This window comes from Mastomys coucha, unplaced genomic scaffold, assembly GCF_008632895.1.
Source record: "Mastomys coucha isolate ucsf_1 unplaced genomic scaffold, UCSF_Mcou_1 pScaffold14, whole genome shotgun sequence".
NCBI lineage: Eukaryota > Metazoa > Chordata > Mammalia > Rodentia > Muridae > Mastomys > Mastomys coucha.
This window is the reverse complement of record NW_022196896.1, coordinates 125,164,675-125,191,441: the sequence shown is the minus strand read 5'-3', so window position 1 is coordinate 125,191,441 and position 26,767 is coordinate 125,164,675. Positions and strand designations below refer to the sequence as shown.

Below are 26,767 nucleotides of genomic sequence, written 5' to 3'. Positions count from 1 at the left end.
ATTGGCTGTATTGTGTTTAGAGGTATAGCAAGGAACTGCACCACGGTGTGGAGTACTTGTAAGTGTGCATGTCTGTGGATAAATATTTGTAAGCAGTGCAGATATTCACAGAGGTTAACAACATCAAGACTCTCTGGAGCTGGACTTCCAGTAGTTTGAAGGCTGACCATATGAGCAGATGTCCTCTGTACTTTGATCAGTTGTGATTTTCTATAATTCTGTCTCAAAGAAAAGTTTCTTTGATTAGAAATGAGTGCTTCACTTCATTGTGTGCATAAGCATAGATTTTAGAATGTATTTAAGGATTATGCTGGTGTAATTCAGTGGCAATAAGTTTTTTTCAAGGAGTTGGCTAAGTTTCGAATACCAGGGATGATGTTTCTATTACTGACATAGTCAAGAAGCAAACTATTTACAATAAATAAATAAATAAATAATAAACAGAACAAAAAATAAAAACACTTTCCTCAGAATTGTCAACTGTCTCATTACTAGATGGTCACCATGGCTCTTGTAGAGTATTATATTATAACAGGGCACATGTTGTTACTAAATGATGTGTAAAGAATAATTTTTTAAATATACTAATACTATAAGAAATGTATGATAAAATTTAAATATAATCTAACCCAAAGTTTCTGAAATGAGTTTTGAAGGGAATTTAATAATGATGTTAGAAAAACCATTGACAATGACTGATGTCAAGATCTCCCATGTTCATGGATTGGCAGGATTAATATAGTAAAATTGGCTGTCTTGCTGAAAACAATCCACAGATTAAATGCAAAGCCATAAAAATTCCACTTCAATTTTTCATTGAGTTAGAAAGAGCAATCCTCAAACTCATTTGGATTAACAAAACACCCAAGATAGCAAAAATTATTCTCAACAATAAAAGAACTTCTAGTGGAATCATCATCCCTGACCTCAATCTGTAGTACAAAACAATTGTGATAAAAACTGCATAGTATTGGTACAGTGACAGGCAGGTAGATCAATGGAATGGAATTGAAGACCTAGAAATGAACCCACACACCTATGGTCACTTGATCTTTGACAAAAAAGCTAAAACCATCCAGTAGAAAAAAGACAGCATTTTTGACAAATCATGCAGGTTCAACTAGTGGTTAGCATGTTGGAGAATGAAAATTGATCCATTCTTATCATTTTGTACAAAGCTCAAGTCCAAGTGGATCAAGAACCTCCACATAAAACCAGATACACTGAAACTAATAGAAAAGAAAGTGGGGAAGAGGCTTGAACACATGAATACAGGAGAATACTTTCTGAAGAGAACACCAATGGCTTATGCTCTAAGATCAACAATAGACAAATGGGACCTCATAAAACTGCAAACCTATTGTAAGGTAAAGGACACTGTCAGTAGGACAAAATGGCAACCAACAGATTGTGAAAAGATTATTAACAATCCTTCCATATTGGATAGAGGACCTATATCCAATATATACAAAGAGCTCAAGAAAATAGATTCCAGAGAATCAAATAATGCTACCAAAAATGGGGTACAGAGCTAAACAAAGAATTCTCAACTGAGGAATATTGAATGACCAAGAAGCATCTAAAGAAATGTTCAACACCCTTAGCCATCAGAGAAATGCAAATCAAAACAACCCTAAGAGTCCACCTCACACCAGTAAGAATGGCTAATATCAAAAACTTAGGTGACAACAGATGCTGGTGAGGATGTGGAGAAACAAGAACACTCTCCATTATGGGTGAGATTACAAGCTGGTTCAACCACTCTGGAAATCAGTTTGGCTGTTCCTCAGAAAATTGGACATAGTATTACATGAAGACCCAACTCTTTCTGAGTCTATGAAGAATTGAGTTAGAATTTTCATGGGGATTGCATCGAATCTGTAGATTGCTTTTGGCAAAATGGCCATTTTTACTATATTAATACTGCCAATCCACAAGCATGGAAGATCTTTCCATCTTCTGAGATCTTCTTCAATTTCCTTCTTCAGAGACTTGAAGTTTTTGTCAATTGCCACAGGCCAGTCAGTCTGGGCCTCCATCAACCCATGGAGGAAACAGGGTCCTAGTCAGTTTGACAAGGCATTTGTGACAAAATGGCAAGCAGAAACAACACAAGGGAGTATGGTATCTGAGTGTATTTGTACAAAGGAATATACAGAAACAGGGCAAACAACAGAAGTCACATAGGCAAGAGATGGCCACATCAAGGTCAGTGAGAACAAGCAGCCAGGTGCAACATGGAGGAGAAGTGGTGTCCTTCTTCCTCGGCTATTATGGTAACCCCAAGATAAATTCTCTGGCTCTGTCTGAGGCAAGCAGCAAAAGGTCATATTCTAGCAGTCCTTGGCTGTAACATAGATAATTAGTGACGGAAGCCCTAAAACTTCCCTCTGGTATGTAAAGCAATTCCACCTTGTGTGGGACTGCTCTGATAATAAGTCCCTAACTTCTATCTCTAACTCTGGAGACACCCTGTCTGGTAAGACAGCTTCTTTGTAAAAATTCCAAGCTAATTACAGCTAGGAAATCAATTAGGATTATTGAAACACTGTGGAGGCCAGGAAATAATGTTTAATCTTAGTTTAGCTAGTAATGAAATAATTTCTTAGGGCACCTTTATGCCTGAATTAAGAAAGCATGCAGATCTCTCCACAGACTTTATCAGAGACCAATCTGGAACACATCAGAGTTAGGAGATGTCAGCGATTGAATACCCCAGGAGACTGGCTCTCTGGGAAGCTTCACCTCAGGGCCACGATCGGGTTTTCAGGCTTGACACATAGATACTACTGAAGTAGGCCAGTGTTGCATGACATCAAACAGATCTTTTACTTGCTTAGTTAGAGTCACACCAAGGTGTTTTATATTATTTGTGAGCCAGTTTATCCTTTGTGTAGGGGAAGGCCACTGATTTGCTTGAGTTAATTTTATATTCAGCTACTTTGCTGAAGTTGTTTATCAAGTTTAGGAGCACTCTGTTGGAATTTTGGGGGTCACTTAAGTATACTATCATATCATCAACAAATAGTGATAATTTGACTTCTTCCTTTCCAATTTGTATCCTTTGATCTCCTTTTGTTGTCTAATTGCTCTGGCTAGGACTTCAAGTACAATATTGAATAGGTAGGGAGAGAATGGGCAGCCTTGTCTAGTCCCTGATTTTAGTGGGATTGCTTTAAGTTTCTCTGCATTTAATTTGATGTTGGCTACTGGTTTGCTGTATATTGCTTTTACTATGTTTAAGTATGGGCCTTGAATTCCTGGTTTAATTGTGATATTTATAAATTCATTTTATTTTGACTTTTCTTAAAGGAATAGCACAAAATTAGTCCTCTACTACAATAAATTGGCCAGTTGATTTTCCTACAGTTTGGGAAATTGCACTAGTCAGCACACCCCAAGTGCAATGGATGAGCCTCACCATGGAAATTCCATCTTTCTGATTGTTATAATATATAATATATAATTCATCTGGTGTTATCCCTACCAGATGAATTATATATTCATATGTATATTTACATTTTAAAAATTTATATGTATGTGTACATTTAAAAAATTAAGAACATGAATACTCACATTGCTATATTCTGATAATTGAGGTTTTGAAAAACATTTCAGTTTGTGTTTTAACTCATAATTATGTATGTGATGTTCCTTTTGTCCTACCAAATTTTATAAAAATTCTATCAAGTATACAAAGATTTTAATCTGTTTGCTATTTGTGCCTGTATTTTTGTATAAATAATGTATTGCTCAGTTTTTCCCCAAATTAAGAAATCTGAAAATATACATTTTCACAGACATACACACATATCAATACACACATAAAGAATCATGTATTACCTAATGTTTTGTTGATGCCACATTGCATAGATAATGTATTTGTGGAAAAATATTGCTCAGTGATATATCCACCTAAATTTTTCTGTATGATATGTGATTTCTCATACAATCATGGTATTACACAATGACACGTCACTCAGAGCACATCTCCACTGCTATGAGACATGGGAAATGAGTCAGATTTACTTTCTAAGTTACATTAATTGCAAAGACATATGTTAGACAGTGTGATAATTTGATATAAGTTTGTGTCATATAAAGCTGAAAGCGGGGTACTTAACATTTCTACCTTTTTAACCCTTTAAGTTAAGAAATAGTATTTGTAGAAAATTATGGGTAGAGTGATATTTTAATTCACATATAAAATTTATACAACTAAAGAACAATATTTAAAATAGGATAACCAGTATTTTCACAATACATGCATATATGGGATAGACTCTTGCAGTATGCTGTGGTGGTGGTACACATTTTGAGCTACAGGCCAATAAATTGGTGATAAACTGGAGATCTAGCAACAAAAGCTGATGACTCTGCTTGATTATCAAGGGAGATTTTTTTTTCTTTTTTCTTTTCTTTTTCCGGGGATGTGATTTGGATCTATTGGCATTTTAAATAGTAGGATGAAGCTTATACACACTATGGAGGATAATGTTCTTCTCTGCTGATTTGAATGTCACACAAAGAGCATCCGCCCAGGGATATTTAGACTGTTGTTTGATTTGAAACCTGTGTACAATAGGGCCTATGCACTTCTTCATAGAAACAAGTTTTCAACAGACTGATCAAGTTTCTGACTTTACATTTTCAAATGTACAATCAGAAATGAAAATTGCTTTGATACATAATTACCTTTGACATTGCATCGGATATATTTACTTAGAAAAAAATTTATTTGTGATTATTTTCATATAATACAGAAGCAAACCTTGAAATACACGCAATTTCCCTTAATGGATTGAATTCTACACGTGCATCATGTTATTTAACCTAGGAGGATATGCCTGAATTTCACAACTTATAGACTACATTTTCTTGGCATTACCAGACAATGCCATAGAGAAATTTTAAGTTAGTGTTGCCTATTGGATAACACTCAAATACATACTGAACCTCCAGGATAACAAGATTCAAGGACTGTTAAGGAGATAAGGTAGGTCGCCTCAAGCCTGCGTTACAGTTGTGAAGCGCCTCTAGTTCCCTGTCACCCACAAAGCAGGATTTCACTGACTGGAGCTTTCACTTAGATTTTCATTTCTCTGGTGCATTGTGATGGTGCTTAGTACCAATGGTATATCCTACTTGATGAATTGACTCCAGAGACTGGATTTTTTTGTCATATTATTCTCAAACACAAATGAAACTTTCTTTCTGGTGCTCTTTAAGTAAAATGTACTACAATTGATTTTTGAAACACACTTCATACAAATGGAAAGAAATGGAGTAGTTAATCCAAAAAACAGGACCCATCTTTAAGTATGATGTGGATATTTAAAGAGCTTTCAAATACTCAATTACTGCATTGTTAACTCTGAATTGTGTCCGAAGAGAAAAGAAATGAGAACAAACATCTCATGGGCAGACAGCTATTACAATTCATTAAGAAATTCTCTGAAATGTTTTTTTCCCCACAAACCAGTATACTCCTGACAGTACAGCTAACAAATTCTATATTCTTCACCATTTATTTCCATGAACTTAATTGACCATTTTAGGAAAGAAATGGCCCTTTATGATAACAACAAGATGAAAGCTGGTGATTGACTAAAATGCCTGAGTACAGCTAGCTAAAACCACTTTCCACTAATGGAGACCCAAATGAAAGACTCGAAAGCCTCAGCCAATTGTGGAGAAGGTCAAGCAAGTTGTTTTTTTCTCGCTCTCTTTCTTTCTCCTTTTGAAACTCATAAGAAAACAAAATGTTTTGATGATGCATCAGTTTTTAAAAGGTATGAGAGAAAACATTAAAGACTGCATCAAAAATTGATTTTGCTGTGCACCTTATTATCATGCACTATGCATGGTGGATTATGGAAAATTGATATTATTTTAAAAGCCTTTCTTCACTACTATTATGCTGTCAGCACAAGGTTACACCCTGCACATAAGACCAAGCACATTCATTAAAAGCTTCAGAAGTTGGCAGCAAAATATTTTGTGAGCAAAGTATTTGATAATATAAATGAGGATTATAGAAAAGTTTAAATTAAATTTTCTCATAAATAATTAACAAGTTTATATTTAGGGATTAAAGAGGGGTATAGAAAATAATGTATGTATTTTAGAGTTTATACATTTATTATGTTAAAGTTATGTATATATTTGTTTATAGGGTAATTATATATATTTATATGCATATATTATGATTAGTAATATGCCACTTAATGAATATAATCAATGTGTAATAGTTTGTGACTCTTTATTATTTAGCTTTCTACATAGACATTTAACAAGATCTTATTTAGTTTCTCATGGATGAATTGGTAAAGAAACAACATCAACAGGATGCTTCTCTAAAAACATTAAAGAATGATAAAAGCTAAGAATGATAAGCTAAATATGGAACTCCTCTTGAATTGCTAGGACGTTTTCCAGATATTAGGATCATATTATACAAATTCAGAAATATTTCCTTCTTATTTTTTCTCTAATAATCCTCTGAGAATTTATTCTTTCCTTTTTGTGAAAATTAGTTTATGTCCAAAGACATCTTCCCTTTACTAATTCACAAAAATGATCATAGTGGAGAACGATCATTTCTGTTTCCTTGAGATTTTCCTTTTCCATTTTAATTACTAAGTACAGTGGATTCTTTCATTTACTCTTAAAGAAAGTTTGCTAACACTTGAGATTACTGAACATACTTTCTTAATAATGAATCTTCCTCTGGCTTCTGAAATGTATCTTATTTTAATTCCCTTATTTTCATGACCATGATCCCATAGAAATCAATGACTGCGTTTTAACTCTCTCCTTTATATTTACTAGTGCTTATACACTCTTAGATGCAGATAATCCACCCTCTCTGCATGTTGGTAAAATTGTTAGTTCTTGTCTCAGTGTGGCTTACTAAAGATCTAATGAAACATCTTGACCATGAGCAACTTGGAGAAGAAAAGTTTTCTGTCATGCATTAGCTTGTTCTCCATCATCTAGAAGAGTCAGAGCAGGGACACAGGTCTGAACCCTGCAATCAGGAACTAAAACATAGGGTATAGCAGAATGCTATTTACTGGTTTTTTAATCATGGCTTGCTCAATCTGCTTTCTTATCTTAGCTGGGATCTCATGCTCAGGGATGGCCACATATCAATCACTAATTAAGACAATACTCACAAGACAGGCTACAGGTAAATCTGATAGACGTATTTTATCAATTAAGATTCCATCTTCTCATGCAGATGCACCTATGTCTATGCCAAGTTGAAAGAAAATAACCAGAAAAACTGACCACTTCTCAAACCTACAAATAAATACATCCTTTATTAAGGCATATATTTTATTTTCCTTTTTATGCTCAAGATATTATATTATCAATAACACAATATAAAGTGTTCCCGTTTCTAATAGCTTCACTTTAGAAATCTGAAAGTCTTTAAATATTATTTAAATAAAAGACATGTAAAGATTTTTAAATACTCAAACATTTTAAAAGTTGGTCCCTTTAAAACATCCACCATCTCTTGCAATATACAAACCTCTCTAAAATAACAAGATCTCTGAAATACACAAATTCTGCCTAAATTGCCTATAAGTTACATGCTTGTTTAAAGAGATAGTAATCAGAATGTAGTCACAATGCAAACACCTGAAAAGCAAACTTAAACAGTATAAATAACACTATGTCCAATGTCTAGAACTCATGGTCCTATGTTCATGAATAGCTCTATCAGGCTTTGCCATACCAATAACATATCATATGTCTCAGAAGTTTAAGTTGCCTCTATTCCATAGCTGCTACTGTACTTGGTAAAGTTCTAATGATGCTGGCATGTCCTAAATGATGGGGTATCTCATGCAACCTGGCTGCATCTTCATCAATCACCTACCTCTGCTGGACTCTAGTCATAGACTTTGATCCTGCCACACGGTTCACAGCCTCTACTTCTCTCAAAGACCCCTTCAGTCTCAAGGCTTCTACTACAAATGATGATGATGTTAATTTTTTTGTTTTGTTTTTGTTTTTTATGTGTTTTGTTTGTTTGTTTGTTTGCTTTGAGACAGAGTTTCTCTGTATAGCCCTGGCTATCCTGGAACTCACTCTGTAGACCAAGCTAGCCTCGAACTCAGAAATCTGCCTGTCTCTGCCTCCCAAGTGCTGGGATTAAAGGCATTCACCACCACTGCCCGGCTGATACTAATTTTTTTAAACCAATTTTCTCACTGGTTTCCCACAATGCCAAGCCTCAAAACCAATATCATCTGGGGAACACTTACACATTAATCAGTTCAGATGCAAGCATAAAATATAGCTTTGGCCATGACTTGAGTGTAGCATCTATTTCCTGACCCTGTGAAACACTTCGAAAAGATTTTACCTTAATGATGTTGGTCAGTACTTTTTCTTCTGTACCTAATCAGCATCAATTGTCCAAACAAAACAGAGGTTTTACTTTAGTGGTTCTGACTTCTTGTTAATCAAAGCCAATTCTTCAGCCCCAGCTGACCATAGGTTCTTAATTCAAAATATTGAACAGCCCCTGTAGAATAAGGAAAAGACTTTAAAACTTCCCTCTGGAGTTTCACAAATCAGAATCTCATTGTTTGCATTTCTCTCAGCACTCTTATCTTCCCAGATCCCACAAGAACAGCCCATCAAACTTGGAGAACTCAATGGCTTTTCCAGCCCAAAGTTTAAATGCTGCCACTACCCTATCTAGCACATGATAAGATCTGTCATAGGAGAACCTCACAACCTGGTTCCAAATTCTGTAACAGTTACAATTGGTATGACAAGATATTATAACCAAATGCATCCTTGGGGAGGAAAAAAGTTTATTGCATCTTAAAGCCTGTTGTCCATTGTCCAGGGAATTCTGGAAGGAACAGCTGCATCATGATTTCGAGACTGTAAAGTGATGCTGCCTACTCGCTTGTCTCCCTTGGATTGTGCAGCCTGCCTTCTTATTGTACTCAGGGCACCTATGTGAGGTATTGTACACAGTGAGCTGGGATATTGCACACCAATCATTAATCAAGACATACCCTAAAGAAGAGCCTACAGGCAGAGCTTATGGAGGCATATTTTTTTCCAGTTATGTTTCCCCGTTCCTATATATGCCTAGGTTTGCACCAGGTTAATGAAAAACAAGCAGCACAACTCTGTTTTAAATATTTCTATAAATTTAATGATTTCATGCTCTGTGCCTCATAAGTCTCATTTCAAATGGTATATGAAACTCAAGAACTGAAAATATGTTCATTTTTCTTTTCTCAAGTAATAGTCAAAAAATGTCTTATATTTTCCATCCAGACAAGGTCAAAATATTTACTCCTTCATGAAAATGATTTTGTCTTCATTCATCAAATGCTTATATATTTCAGCAACTTTAATGATAGCCCATTAAATTTGCTTATAGTATTTAGTGAATTTTACAGTCCAAATTCCAAATTATTCTACACTACTCTGAAAAACGTATATGGTCACGTCTGTCAGAGCCATAGATATTCCCTGGTAGCAACTTCTGTCTTAGTTACTTTTACATTGTTATAATAAAGCATTTTTAGCAAAAAAATAAATAAATTTATAAAAGAAAACACTTAATTATGCTTGTTGTTTCAGAGATTTAGAAAAATGATACCAAGAATGATAAGTTTATTTTAAAACCCTAAATACCACCCCTATGGACACAACCCCTTCAACAAGGCTACAACTACTAATTCTTTCCAAATGGCTACACCAAGTATCCATGTGTTCTGTTCCTAAATGTGAGCCTATGGAGGCCATGTGAGCCTATGGAGGCCATGTGAGCCTATGGAGGCCATGTGAGCCTATGGAGGCCATTTCTATTCAAACCACCACACGTAATTAACACTTAGCTTAAAAAAACTCTTCATCTAAATATTCAAAATATTTCTAGAATTGCTACTAACAGGAACCTTAGAATATGACATTAAGATTCTTGAGGCAATTTGAACTTTCTTTACATGGACCTTAATATTTTTCTGGCTTTCTTTCATTAACCTTTGAAAATCTCACACATGTTTAAGTATTTATTATAAATACCACTTGTAACAAAATTTTCAGTTAATAGAAAATAATTTTATATTAAAAGAAAGTGTTTTATTCAATATTCTTTAAAAATGTCTGGATATAATGTACACACCTATAATCTAAACACTTTGGGAACTGAGGGAGAAGGATAATGATTTCAAGACCAATGAGGAATTCCTAAGAAAACATAGTCAAAAATAAATAAATAGATAGATAGATAGATAGATAGATAGATAGATAGATAGATAGATAAGATAGATAAATAAATAAATACATGTTTTTTTTTAACATGGAATAATCAGGGCAGGGTGGGGGACAGAGAAAGAGAGAGAGAGAAAGAGACAGAGAGACAGAGACAAAGAGACAGAGAGACAGAGAGAGACAGAGAGACAGAGAGACAGAGACAAAGAGACAGAAACTGAGTCTGAGACTTAAACAGAGCTTAAGGATGTGCAACCTGACCAAGATTAGTAAGTCCAAATTGGAAGGGAAGGCTGTGGTAGACTGATTCATATGGAAGAACTGATGTTCCATTCAGATGCAGTTTACACCCCAGTGCTTTCTTTCTTGCTGGGGAAAATTCAGTGTTTGGTCAGGTAAATTCTTCAACTGATAAAATGAGATAGAGCCATATTATAAAGAATATTTGTTTTCTTCAAGATTTTCGCAGATGAAAATTTCTTTGTTCTTAATCTTTGAACATACATCTGTTCATTAGATTTCATTCAAGAAACTTGCAACTAATTTTGACAAATATCTCCTCTTAAACATTTTAGTACTGTTTTATGCTGTCTATAATGTAATTCAAATTTGACTTTAAAACTCAACTGAATTGATTGCCTCGAATATCCTTGTGTGGAACATGTCCATGTGTGGAACTACGGGGACACAAAATTGTCTTTGATTTTTTTTTTCGAGACAGAGTTTCTCTGTATAGCCTCGGCTGTCCTGGACTCACTCTGTAGACTAGGCTGGCCTCAAACTCATAAATCCACCTGCCTCTGCCTTCCAAGTGCTAAGATTATAGGCATGCACTACAGCTGCCTGGCAAATTAAGTAGCACACCACGTAGTTCCACTGGGGTATGAATTAATGATGGTTCTTTAACATTTTTAACCTTTCCTGTGACCTGCCACACAGAGGTAGTGGAAGAGAAGTGCCCTTTACATCTCTTGCCTGGGCACATGCATCCAGTCAGCCTGAGTTCCTGGAAGTGGCAACAAATGCAGCAAGCCACCAGTTTCTTGGTGGATTTCTCTCTATGGAGTCTAGACAAATGTAGCTTAACTCTGCAATGTAAGGTGGACTAAAACATGAGTCTCATTGGTGTCATTAGCAAAGAATCTGTCTTCTTGTGTCCTTTCACATGGTTTCCTAAACAGAACATCCTTTCTCCTGTGTCTGCTTCAGTGAAATCTTCCTTCTAAAGCCTTTGATAGCTTTGCACATCTGTGTTTACTTTAACCAAACATTCCTTCATGTGTTTACCCCAACAAAGCACATCCAAACAACTTTCCAAAGAACCCTTAAGTTTCTACTTCAATCCAATCCATGTGCATAGGGACAAGCTATCTCCAAGTTGTATAAACCTATTGTTGGTTCCAAATGGCTGTTGATTCCTAACTCAGTTTACACAGTTAGTACATGTAGGACACATGGAAAAGATATAAAACATTTTTAAAAACTTAATATTTTGAGTCTGGAATTGTACTTACTAGTTTATCTTACTTACTATTTTCATAATTATGTAAACTATGCACAGAAGTTTTAATTAACAATATCATATTTAGATTACTAAGGATTTATTTTGTCTGTCCATATTTATTATATATGTTTTAATTGATTTTTTAAATACTAGTTAACTATTAATTAATAATTAGATAATTATTTATCTAATTTAAGCACCTAAAAATACAAAAATCAAATATAAATGATGAAGACATTTTTATTTCTATCCATGAAATAAGAAACACCACTTCTTAGTTATAGAACCCACAATTGTGATATTTAATCCCACAAGACAGAAAGTTCAACACCTTCACATAGACTGTAAGTAATAAAGATACAAAAATGTGCATAGATTATATAAATCATGCCATTTCACGTAGTTTGGACTCATATAAATATTTGTTTACAGGGAAATATTGTAAAAGAAGAGTGTCTCCATGATTTCAGGTCTTGAGAGAGTATTACTGAGCCCAGATCTGCATATGTATGAACTTCACATAAACAGCTTGTCTGTAGTTTCTGTTGTTTTAAAATTTTATGCTGTCAAGATATATTGATGTACCTGAAGACAGATCTTGTCAGAATGTACAAGCATATGCAATCAAATCATTTTAGGCAAAAGTGATGCCAATCTTATCTAAACATGGTCTGTCCTTTTTTCCCCCAAAGGACCTCAATTTTGCTTGACTCAGAAAATCATACATAAATGGAGTGCAATTTCAGAGTTTCAGGTATAATGCTTGCAAATAGATTATGATGTTTGACTTGATATGATATTTTTGTGATATGTTTTTACCCATGTAAAGTTCAATGAATTTCTTAAATCATTCCTCATTATTCAGAAATATATTGTGCTCTCTTTTCTGAAATTTCTTGTGAATAGACATTACGAAAGAAAAGCAAGCATCCTGAGAATTTATATTGGTCATGTTTTCTCATTAATCACATGTAACTACGTGTGTGTGTGTGTATACAAACACACACATTTATATATATTCATATGTACATGACCAACCTATGTGTGATCATATATACATACAGGCATAATATATACATATATGATTTTATATACATATAATCAATGCACAGTTTCATAAAAGCCATGGCCATCAGATGATATTTGCAAAAAAATATGTTGCAGGTATTTACTTATGAGTGTCAATGCAAAAGATACCTTTTTTAAATTTCTAATATGTAAATGTGACATTAACATATGTTGCTGTAGTGGTAGGCACAGGAATAAAAATTTTGAAATAAATTTTGCATCTATCAAAATAGTTGTCTCAATGACTGCATATATTTTTTATGAAGCTTTGTTGGCAAAAAGGCTAAGATGAAGCATATTTGATGAATTTTGTGAGAGAAAGAAATCAATGAGGAATCTTGAGAGCAATGTTGTAGCATGTTCTTTAGTTTGATAACATAGAAAAGGATTTCTGAGGCCCTGGGTATGCTTTCCTGTCATAGGTCAGTGATAGATACATGTTTACATTTTTTTATTTTGCTTATATCATGTTAGATATTTTGAAGGAAATTATGTCAGCTCATTGACATACAAAAAGCACTGCATTATACTTGCAGTTTTCCTGATATGCTTATTTTATAAACAGAAAACTCAAAGTTTTAAAGTGAAAAGATTATATGAGGACAGGATTCTGTTTCTCTGTCTCTGTCTCTGCTCTCTCTGTCTCTCTCCCTCTGTCCCTCTGTCTCTGTCTCTGTGAAAGGTGTTGGAGTCTGCATGTATGTTTGATATTCAAATTACTATCTATTACATTCATTATTTTGCTGGTCATATGAAAATTAATCAGAATATTTCAACTTACATATTAACATTTGAATATATGACTAAAATCAATAGCATCTTATTTACAGAGAAATATCAAGAATAAATTCATAAGCAATAAAGAACCCTAAGGGTAACATTTAACATTTGAAAGGATCACATTGAATAGCATATTTAGTAGCCTCTTGTACCAAGGAATTACTCAGCATATTTATTTAGATAGAGTTTTATGCTCAATTTACCATGATTGTATCATCATGTCTAATGAGATGTTGATTTTGGATTTTTCCAAAAAATGAAGTGTCTGCATTTTGTTCTTCATTAACATATTAAAACAAAATTGTATTCAAAAATACCACTTTTAACCATGTTCAGAAATTCTGCTTCAAACACAACAACATAGTTGAAATACATGCAAGTTGTAACTTATAACAATTAAAAGTCTATACACACAATAAATAAATAAATAAATAAATCAGAATCAGAGACACAGAAAATGATATGATTCACAAACAAAGCACTGTTTTTCCCATGATAAGGAACAGTCATGGAATATTGGTGTTTAGTTTGTTACTTTAGAGTAAAAGAAACAATATTGACACAAATGATAAATGACCCATTAATACCAATCAACAAAATAAGGAACAGATGAACTGAAATCAATAAAAATTAACAGATAAATAAATACATACTAAAATATCTTTCTTATGAATGTAGCGTTTATTTACCTGATATAATTAGTTGTGTTAGGTGATATTGCTGAATAAGCTCACCATGTCTCATTCTTTCTGAACTCTGGCTAGCTGTTTCAACTCAGCTGTTTTGACTCCTACTCCACACCAAGCTGACTGATTCAATCTGGATTCTCTCAGCTTCTCACTGAATTGTGAAACTTTGAAATTTGTCTCTGAATTCCATGAACTGAGCTACCCTGACTTTACTGACAATAGGAAGTAAATGGACCTGAAAAGTCCTGAGAAATTCAACTCCACTACATTGCAGAAACTCAACTGAACTCTCCTCCCTCAATATATACCACTTCCAAACATGGCTGCTTCCTTCTACAAACTAATATTATCTATATTGCCTAGGATTAAAGGTGTATACTAAGAGTCTGTCTCAATTCCAGTCATATCATACTGCAATCCATGACATGTATGCATTTCAACCAGATCACATAGACCTAGAAGGCTTTTGAATGTGATCTCTTGCCAGAGCAGGCATGTTGCTGGGATAAAATTTCTCCACACTGTCTTAATTTTTTACTGCTGTAGTGAAATGCCTTGACCAAAAAGAAAGTTTGGGAGACAAGTGCTTACACCTGCATATTGAAGTTCATTATTGAAGGAAATGAGGATAGACACTCAAAAAGGACAGGTTCCTGGAGGCATGAGCTGATGAAGAGGTCAGGAAGGTATGTTGCTTACTGTTTGGTTCCACTGGTTTGCTCAGCCTGCTTTCTTATAGAATCTAGGGTTACCAGGCCAGTGATGATACAACCAACAATGAACTGGGCCCTCCACCACGGATCACTAATTAAGAAAATGCCTAACAGCTGCATTTGACAGAGGGATTTTCTCAAAGAAGAATTTTTCCTCTCTAAAGATTCAGGCTTGTAGCACATTTCCTGTATCCATTACTCTGTTGAGGGACATATGGGTTGTTTCCAGTTCCTGGCTATTATAAATAAGGCTGCTATGAATATAGTGGAGCATGTGTCCTTATTCCATGTTGGAGCATCTTCTGGGTGTATGCCCAGGAGTGGTATAGCTGGGTCCTCTGGTAGTACTATGTCCAGTTTCCAGAGGAACCACCAAACTGATTTACAGAGTGGTTTACCAGGTTGCAATCTCACCAGCAATGAAGGAGTGTTCCTCTTTCTCCACAATCTTGCCTGCATCTGCTATCACCTGAGTTTTTTTCCTAGCCATTCTGACTGGTGTGAGGTGGAATATCAGGGTTGTTTTGAATTGATTATCCTGATGACTAAGGATGTAGAAAATTTCTTTAGGTGCTCCTTAGCCATTCTGTATTCCTCAGTTGAGAATTCTTTGTTTAGCTCTGTACCCCATTTTTTAATAGGATTATTTGTTTCTCTGGAGTCTAACTTCTTGAGTTCTTTGTATATATTGTATATTAGCCCTCTATCAGATATAGGATTGTTAAAGATCCTTTCCCAATTTGTTGGTTGCCATTTTGTCCTATTGACAACGTCTTTTGACTTACAGAAGCTTTGCAATTTTATGAGGTCCCATTTGTCAATTCTTGATCTTAGAACATAAGCTATTGGTGTTCTGTTCAGGAAATTTTCCCTGTGCCTATGTGCTCGAGGCTCTCCCCTACTTTCTTTTCTATTACTTTCAGTGTATCTGGTTTTATGTGGAGGTCCTTGATCCATTTGGACTTGAGCATTGTACAAGGAGATAGGAATGGATCAATTTGCAACTGCTAACCGCCAGTTGAGCCAGCACCATTTGTTGAAAATGCTATCTTTTTTCCACTGCATGGTTTTAGCTCCTTTGTCAAAGATCAAGTGGTCATAGGTTTGTGGGTTCATTTCTGGGTCTTCAATTCTATTCCATTGATCTATCTGCCTGCCACTGTACCTACCATGCACTTTTTATCACAATTGCTCTGTAGTGCAGTTTAAAGTCCAGGATGGTGATACCACCAGAGGTTCCTTTATTGTTGAGAATAGTTTTGGCTATCCTGGGGTTTTTGTTATTCAAGATGAATTTGCAAATTGCTCTTTCTAAGTCTGTGAAGAATTAAGTTGGAATTTTGGTGGGGATTTCATTGAATCTGTAGATTGCTTTCAACAAGATGGACATTTTTACTATATTAATCCTGCCAATCCATGAGCATGGGAGATCTTTCCATCTTCTGAGATCTTCTTCTATTTCCTTCTTCAAAGACTTGAAGTTTTGTCAAACAGATCTTTTACTTGCTTAGTTAGAGTCACACCAAGGTATTTTATATTATTTGTGACTATTGTGAAGGGTGTTGTTTCCCTAATTTCTTTCTCAGTGTATTTTTCCTTTGCTTGAGATAGTATTATATCCAGCTACTTTGCTGAAGTTGTTTATCAGGAATAGGAGCTCTCTGGTGGAATTTTTGGGGTTACTTAAGTATACTATCATATCATCAGCAAATAGTGATCATTTGAGTACTTCCTTTCCAAGTTGTATCGCTTTGATCTCTTTTTGTTGTCTAATTGCTCTGGCTAGGACTTCAAATACAATGTTGAATAGGTAGGATAGAAAGTGGCAGCCATGTCTAGTCCCTGATTTTAGTGGGATTGCTTCAAGTTTCTCTACATTTAGTTTGATTTTGGCTAGTGGTTGCTGTATATTGCTTTTACTATGTTTAAGTATGGGCCTTGAATTCCTGAGCTTTCCAAGACTTTTGTCAAGCAAGGGTGTTTTGTCAAATGCTTTCTCAGCATCTAATGATACAGAAAATGTGGTACGTCTACACAATGAAGTATTACTCAGCTATTAAAAACAATGAATTTATGAAATACTTGGGGAAATGGATGCATCTGGAGAATATGATCCTGAGTGAGGTAACCCAATCACAAAAGAACATACATGGTATGCATTCTCTGATAAGTGGATATTAACCCAGAAGATCAGAATACAGAAAGTACAATCAGTAAACCACAAGAAACTCAAGAAGAAGGAAAACCAAAGTGTTGGTACTTCTATCCTTCTTAAAAGGGGAAACAAAATACCCATGGAAGGAGTTGCAGAGACAAACTATGGAGTAGAGACTGAAGGAAGGACAATCAAGAGACTGCTCCACCTGGGAATCCTTCCCATATTCAGTCATCAAATACAGACATTATTGTGGATGTAGGCAAGTGCTTGCTGACAGAAGCCTGATATAGCTATCTCCTAAGAGGCACTGACAGTACCTGACTAATATAGAAGTTGAGTCTTACGACCAGGCATTGGACTGAGCACAGGGTCCCCAATGAAGAGCTAGAAAAAGGACCCAAGGAGCTGAAGGGCTTGCAGCCCCTTAGGACGAACAACAATATGAACTAACTAGTACTCTCAGAGCTCCCAGGGACTAAACCACCAACCAAAGAGTACACATGGTGGGACTAATGGCTCCAGCAACATATATATGGCAGAGGATGGTCAAGTTCATCATCAATGGGAGGGAGAGGCCCTTGACCCTGTGAAGGTTCTATACCCCAGTGCAGGGCCAGTAAGCAGGAGAGGGTGGGGTAGGGAGTAGGGGGAGGGAGGTAGGAACAGAGGTTTGGTTTTTTGGTTTGTTTTTCTTTTGTTTATTTTATTTTATTTTATTGGGGGGATGGGAAGCTGGGAAAGGAGATATTGTATGACATGTAAATAAGGAAAACAACTAATTAAAAAAAAGATTCAGGCTTGTATCAAGTTAACAAACAAACAAACAAACATAAGTCAGCCAACCAACACATGCCCCGATAATGAAGGTTTGTACAAGACTCTAGAAACCACACTCACCCATAGGTGGCTTACTGTCCAGATGCAGGATTGTGACACCCATAGGTGGCTTACTGTCCAGATACAGGATTGTGACACCCATAGGTGGCTACTGTCCACATACAGGATTGTGACACCTATAGGTGGCTTACTGTCCAGATACAGGATTGGGACACCCATAGGCGGCTTACTGTCCAGATACAGGATTGTGACACCCAGTGACACCCAATTTAATATTCATCAGCACCACATAAATTACACTATCTAATCACAATTAAAGGCATAAGGGGAGGAGGATAAACAGGGGAAAGGAGGGATTAACAAAGGAAGTGAGGAAGAAAGGAAGGAATTAAAGAAGGAAGGAAAGATGGAAAAAAGGAAGGAAGGAAGGAGAGAAGGAGGGAAGAAAGGAAGGAGAGAAGGAAGGAAGGAAGGAAGGAAACAAAATATAACATACTTTGAACTTTGGGACCAGGATTACAACTACATATCTGTTGTAGTAAGAGAAAAAAATAAAAGTACAGAAAAAATACATGCAAATTAAGATAAGCTGACTACAGCTGTGTCTGCCCTCTGACCCAACAATGTTTCTGTGATACATTTATGCTTTATGATCTTGTATTATATAGAGTGTTTCCCACCAGGGCAAAAGCCATTGCCAATTATGGAATGTCCTCTCCAGTAATGCTAGCCATTTCAAGGACAGGCATCAATCAAGGCCCATCCAAACTGTCCTTGTGATATGGATTGGAAAAAAAAGTGACAAATAACTTGTCAGTTTTGCTGAGTCATGAATGCACCTTATTTATCTTTGTCCACCAAGTTCATGCTTATAACTGGAGCAGGCTACTTATTGCTTTACAAATACCACTCCAAATGCATGACAATAACCCCTCTGTGTTTTATTTAGCAATTTATAGCCAAGACTATATTGAAGAAACTGGCAATCTACATCTGTTTCTATTGATAGGCAAAGGGAAAAAAAATATTTGTGAAACACAAAAATAAACTACTCAAATATTCTTCAGCCACAGACCAAAACAAAACAAAACAAAACAAAATAAAATGTCACTGTGTGATAGCCAAACAAAACAATTTATTTGAACCCTACCCCAACTTATGCTAATTATAGTTGAGACAGTGGTACATAGACTTTGATGGAAGTATAGAATATACAAAAATACACAAAGTTCTTTCCAGTCCAATGCTAAAGGAGGCAAAATAGAAACCCAAAACTTCTACTGGCACCCACACTATTTAAGAAGAAGGAAGTCTTCCTGTCCTGAACTGGAATGTGATTTCATGAACATCCAGGAGTTCCATTCAGTAGAAATAATGAAATATTTATTTCCTTTTCCTGACAGTATGTTGTCAGATGAAGCCAAGTAGAGTCAGAACTTTCACCACCATCACCCAGTGGTAAATACTCCTTCTAAAACCTCTAACAGAGCCTGTGAATACCATGTGCTGAACTGGAAATTGCATACTGTTACAGCAATGTTAAGGCCTCAGTAACTGTTACCTGCCTAGCCAGCCATTTTATGCTGTTACTAATGTTACAAAGAAATTTTCTCATATGCTCTTAGTACTGTTACAAGGGAACTTACTCATATACCGTTACTAGGAACTTCTTCATGCCTGAGTTAACTGTGACAGCAAATTCTGTTATGCTCTATGCTTTGGTGTTCTTCAAAACCAATCACATTAGAGGTTAGTTAGAGCTGCTTTGTATAGTTAGCCACAACTAACTTGTTAATGCCAAGAGACCTCCCTGGACATTAACATTCTTCTTGGCAGAAAGCGACCTATAGGTGGGTAACTGACGTTCTGGTTGGCAAGGTGGGATGTGAATGCTATGCAAGGCAAGTAGTCCCACCACAGTTCAGTAACCTAATCAACGAGAACAGGATAAGTGTACCACAAAGACATGTTCCTAGAGAAGTCCTCTATCTCTAAATCCTGACTAGTGGAATAACTTGGCATGATTCTGTAAGATTCTGGCTCAGGGGTCATAGTCAGTGTCTGAGTCTGGTCTATAGCTCATATCAATCAGCCTGGGAAAGATGCTCAATATACTATTTCTGTCTAACTGTGATCAGTGTGTGTGTGTGTGTGTGTGTGTGTGTGTGTGTTTGCGTGTATGTGTGTGTGTATGGTTTGTGGAGTAACTCAAGGACCCTAACAGCAATACTATGCATAAAACCTTCACTTCCTTCTATCAGTGAAATGATAGAGTAAGCCCTACTAGAATAGAGGAGTGTCATGAAATGCCATTTGAGTTATAAAACTTCATTAATTAAATAATCTTATTATATAATGCCATTTTGAATATAAATTTTATTTATCAGATTGCTTATTCAGCTCTGAACATTTGCTTAGAATATGTGAGAGCCTAGGTTCAATTCCCACCATTGAAAATAAAGCTCCTTGCTTAACCAAAGACCAGTTTACTATCGAGCCATGTACATATATATACATACATATATATTCATATATATATGAAAATACTTAGATGATATATATTAGAATTATAATCTTAATTTGCAAATAAAAATTCAAGGAAAACAGAAACAAAGGAAACATAGTAAAAGTGTTGAAGCAATAACGTGGAAAATATAATAAACATACCAACATACCTATGTTTTATTAATCAAAATTTATTTTCTTATAGGATGGATATATAGATGGAATAGACCCATATACATGACATACTTATTGATTTGCTTATTTAAAAGAAAATTATTTCCAGTCAAATGATGTAAAGAATTTGAAAAACTAATCATAAAAATATTAAATGAGAACTGATAATATTCACACCATGGAGATTAAACTTTAAATTAAAAACACATAATATGTGAAATATAGTGCATATTAATAAAAATGTTTGCAAAGAGTTGGTGCTAATTATTTTTAAAAATCTATTTAAAGTTACAAGAGATAAGATCGATTATCAATTTTTCTGAAGAAGAGAATGCTGCCAGCTTTGTTCACATACTTATTATTGTTATCTTTACCTTTATATTTTCATTCTCAAACACCTTCTTTTAAATACCTGTGGGTATACAGGCACATGTATGCTCAAACACACATACACACACGTGCACACACACACACACACACACACACACACACCTATAAACAATTGTGCATTGATCACACAGCATTCCACCACAGAGGAGAAAGCAGTGTCATCTAATCTTGACTCTGTACTCTGTACACAAACCTCATGTCATTAATCTAATTAAAATTACTCCTCCTTCCCCTGCTCCTAACACTCTTCCTTCTCTCTTTTTTCAATCTCTTTTTCATTCTCTTCTTCCTTACCCTCTTTTTATTTTTCTCCTTATTCTTATTTTGAGGCAAGGCTGCTACAGCCCAGCTGGATGCAAACTTATTAGTTAGAAGACAATGACTTTGAATTCCTATTTCTATGATCACTCTCACTTTCCCCAAATGCATGCATCACATACCTGTGTCATCATTCCCTGTTTGCTTCTGTAGATCATAAGTGCCTTCCAAACTGTTTTCCCTCATAGCAATGCTACCACAAGTGTGCAATTTTTTGACTAATTACATGCTTATTATGCAAATCTTTTATAGAACATAGTCCTGATGGCTTCTTTACAATAACAGTGTTTCTTTATTCCTATATTTATATTTTCACTTGCTTAACACAAATACTTACCTTTAAAAATGTTAACTTTATTGTTTTACATCATCTTAAATAAGTATAATTTCCATGCCAAAATTGTGGTTTTCTTGTACTTTTCTTTTGGTATCTATGATAATATCCATGACACAGCTAGATATATTCAATAGCTAGAATGAACAACTAAGTTAATAATTGTAAAAGTAAAGTTTCCTGTGATGTCTCTGTCTTAGCTGGAGTTTGCATTGCTGTCACAGAACAAGATGCAAGTAGAGAGGAAAGGGTTTATTTTGGTAACACTTCCACATTGGAGTACATCACTGAAGGAAGTCAGAACAGGAACTCAAACAGGGCAGGAACCAAGAGGCAGGAAGTAATGCAGAGGGCATGGAGGAGTGCTGATTGCTGACTTGCTCCTCATGGCTTCCACAAACTGCTTTCTAATAGAACCCAGGACTATCATCCCAGAGGGGAAACCACCCACAATGGGCTCTGTCATCCAGAATTGATTGCTAAATAAGGAAATGCCTTACAACAGAATCTTTTATAATAATAATAATAATTATTAATGTGATGGTTTGTATATTCTTGGCCCAGGGGTTAAACTATTAGAAGGTGTGACCCTGTTGGAGTAGGTGTGTCACGGTGGTGTGGGATGCACAATCATCTCTTTCCCTTTTGCTTCATTGCCCCTCTAATCTGAGATTTGCTGAATTTATATTTTTAGGTATTTCTCCTTAAAGCCAAATGAGCTGTAAGAATCACATGCTTTTCAGAACTTGGAAGTGAAAACCTCATCCATTTGATAGTCTAACAGATTTACACTTCTAATTTCTGCCAAGTACTTCCAAACAATGGCCCTAAATCAATGTCCACTTTAAATCATTCCTAGTCATTCTCCAAGTATAGTCATATTGGTTGTTGTATCAGTTTTGCAAAATGCAATGCCCAATAAAGAATAATTGATGCTAAGAAGAATAGTATAGAGGCACAAAAGCAATGCTGGTAAGGAGGCACACACATATCAATACAGTTCCCTTGCTTGGGAGAGAAAGGCCATTCCCCCCAAATTCTGTGAAGTTACAGGAAAGTTTCTGCCAACATGGCAGGGAGACTTCAAGCCAAACTCCTACCAGATGCACACTTTCACCCTCAACATGTGTGAATGGCAGGTGTAACTTGACCTTAGACCAACACAGTGAGGGAGCCTCATGTGAGCAAACCAGAGCTGTCACCTGAGTGTATCCTCAGTTTCACGTGATTATCATATTTCATAGCAAGTACCTTTTAGTATAGATAAAATGCAGAAAACTGTACTTTACAGGGTAATTAGCCTTGACAATTCTTACATTTTACCCTCCAGGAAAACAAAAAGCCCTCTAATCACTTCCAGACTTAAATCATCTCTAATCATCAAAAACAAGCTAAGAAGGCATGGTCTTTAATGAAAAAAAAATCATTTTTTTCTGAACTATCCAGCAATGCCTTTAGCAAGACTTTTTCTATAACTATTTCATTAGATGATTTGTTATTGGTTAGCTTTTATTTGGAGCACTCCTCCCTCATACGAACAGGTAAGCTCATAAGGGTTACAAAACTCACAAGAAGTTCTGTCCTGAGATACAGAAGCACAAACATTGCTCAGGGAGCAAGACTTTTCATCAACGTGGCTCTTGGAACTTTGTCCAGAAGATTCCAGTAGCAAAGATTTTATGGTATATCTGAAAGAATGTAGGAAAATTTTAATCCAGCAACATCCCTGCTCTGGCAAGAGATCACATTCAAAGACCTTCTAGGACTAAGTGATCCAGCTGTAAAGCAGATATGCCCTGAATTACAGTATGGTATGTCCGAAATACAGTATGAGTTGTCCAAGTACACACCATTAATTCAAATCAGGGTAAGTAAGATTAGTTTGGAGAAGGAAGCAGACATGTTTTAAGAGGCATCTAGTTGAGGGAGGGCAGTTCAGTCCTGTTCAGGTAACTAAGTTCTGCTCAGCCAGTGCAGGAGGCAGTACAGTGCAGCTGGGTTCAGTTCAGCTCAGTTCATGATTCAGAGGCAGCTGAAGCCAGAGAATAAGAAGGAAGTGGAAAATTAGAACAAATTGCCAAAGTTAATTCAGTCCCAAGCAGAGCAATTCATTGAGAAGCTGAGAGAAGCCAGATTGAATCAGTCAGCTCTGAGAGTAGTTTGAGCCAGAACAACTGAGTTGAACTAGCCAGCCAGAGTCAGAAAGAACTAGAAAGGGTGACCTTAATAAGCAGTAAGCATCTGAGAAAACAACTGCATCTGGAGAATGAAAATTTCTTTTACAGTAGACCTTTTGGGGACTGAAGTAACCTCAGTGACTAATGTTGTTATAAATAGCTCAGATAGAGTGATTCACCAAGGTATATTTGATGCAATGCCTCAGTGGTTTATTTCCTGTTTTGTCTGATGGAAATAGAAACTGACTTTGAAAATACAGTAAGATGCCTTTTAAAAAAATTTAAGTAGTTTGTTAACTTTACTTGACCTTACATTTTTATATAAATCATTATTTTAAAAAATTCCATAGTACATTTAAATTATTACAAATACCTGATACTATTTTTATGTATCCTATGATTAAGAGCCTTTGTTAACATATTAATACAAACAAATTCCTTTAAATAGCCCTATAAATAAGACCTTTGTTCCCTGCTGAAGTACTTTAACAATAAAAGAACCTTTAGCTTGTGCATCAGACAGAATAACAGAACATCATCATAAGCAATTACCTCTAAGTGTATGCTATCTATGAAATTAGTCATGACATGTACTTCTTAGCTATTTTAAGACTATTTGTTATAAATTTTAAAGTTCAGTACAATGATACTACAAAGAAGTATTTACTTTAGAGTCCAGGTACTATAATACTTGTATACATTAATTAATATATCTCAAAATTAACATATTATAAATATGTAAATTTAATAATAATATCAAATCCATTGTCTGTCAAGTGCGGACAATACTAAAGAAAATCTTATAGATAACAACAAAGATTGTATATGGAAGTAAATGTGCTTTGACCGGGGAAATTTAGAGTATTTAATAACCACCCAACAAATATTAGCTATCATGATCCTGATTTTAATCATATTCCCATCTTTTCCTACTTCTGTCTTCAGGATTATCAAGGCCCATGATACACTAAAAATCATGTAGAAAATCTTCCCTAGAGGAAAAGTTACTGTCTGTACCATGGAGGACACAGGATCTGAGAGACAAAGAAAGAACAGCTATCAAGAGCATCTTACAGAAGGATAAGTTCTTTAAAAGGCCTCTGTATGACAGCCAAGCAGATCTCAAGAACTTTGAAGATCTTGGTATTATTACAGCTTGATTATACTAAATAAAGCATATGAACCAAGTCATATGACAAGTTTAAAAACAAGTTGAAAATGGGAATTTAAGAATTGACCATATTGCTGATGGTGAACATGTTTCCTTTATTTTAAGGTGTCCACTCAAGAGGAATTAGATGAATTTTAAAAATTTCAGAAATGTGGACATTATATTCAGAAAAAAAACCCTGAAAACAATAATGTTACTTTTATTTCTTGGCTCCAGTTCTGGGCTTTGAGGTAGCAAGCTGATTGGCATCCATTTTCATATGTCCTCAACCACATTTTATCTTTTCTTGTATCATTTATGTTTTTTTTTATTGATCAAAAAACAAGATTTCTTAAACCTAGCTACATGTTAAAACTATAAGTGTTTTGCCTTGGAGGACTGATATTGATAGTGACATGAGTTTTAACTTGCTGGTGGTGGCATAGTCAATTATAAACAATAGAAAGTAACTGGAAACACACATGCATGTGGAGTAATGCATGGGTGAGCATATTTATTCTTTCATATATCAAAAAAAAACCAACTAAAATTGATGAGGGCCAGGGATATTAATTTCAGTAGAAAATTTAGGGAAGATTCTAGATCCAAATCCATCCAGTGTTGCAGAACTTATATTCTTGTGATTATGTGAGTGGTACCTCTATTTCCTGGCTGTTCAGAAGTCAGATGTCCCCATTGCATTTGTGAAATAACCTCTGTTCCTGTGAGTGAGTGGCTCACTGCTTCTGAGATCTAGAATGTACTCTTCAGGTTAAGAATTAGGACCTGAATTATATCAGAAAAGTCTCCTTTTCGTTAAACAAAGGTCATAGGCTAGAAGGACTTGTGAGTAGACATCTTCGGGTAGACTCTGCTCTCTTTACTGCATAATAGGATAAAAGTAGTTAAAGATTCTTGCTTTATAGTATGTTGATAGGTTTTCATTGATTGGTGTGACTATAAAATAGGATCCAACATTTATAAACTTATTTTATCTTATAGCCGCTCCTCTTTTTTTGTTCCAGGCATTGTGATTGGTAATGTGATCTAAGCAGTATTTTATGTTATATATCTTGTGCTGGATTTGATGTTATACTTTCCACAATTCCAATTTACAGACTTTTGGAGATATATTTAACCAAAATTATTCTCTATGATCATTCTATGCATTTATTTTTGTTTTGGTGTTTTTTTAGGATCTGTTTATTGATTTATTCCAATTATCTGTGAAAATAATGAGCAAAGGTATCAGATGAGGAAAATTGATTAGAATGAAGATCATCTTTTAGTGAACCTGTGGTTGATACAGCTTTTATCTATAGCTACTAACCTGTCCAGGAATGCCTGATATTGGTCCCATAGAGGCAAGACATAAAGAGCAATGCCCTAAACGTCCTTTAAATCCAGTAAGGAAAAAGTGATTTAAGTCTCACTTATAAAGCTGGGGATGCCAAGTTCATTCTTTTGCATTTAAAGTTAGTCCATCTATGGTTAAAAAAAAAAGTATTTGAGTTTTGTGATTCATTTTCACATTTATATATTTGTATGTGCATATTTTAATTAAACATTTTGGTAATAATTGAGGTCAGATGTTTCTTAAGTTCATACAAGCAGTGGCTTCTCCTGAGTTCTAATCTAGTGCTTTCTGAGAGTGAGTTGAAACTCCTCTTTACATCTTCAGGCCAGCCAGCAATCCTAAACCCAGTGAGACAC

At 35.4% G+C, this 26,767-nt stretch overlaps 1 pseudogene; it reads right to left on the bottom strand.

The window, feature by feature from the left end:
* Positions 1-3,308: 3,308 nt before the first annotated feature.
* On the bottom strand, positions 3,309-3,498 carry LOC116089687 (annotated as a pseudogene).
* Between the last annotated feature and the right edge of the window lie 23,269 nt (positions 3,499-26,767).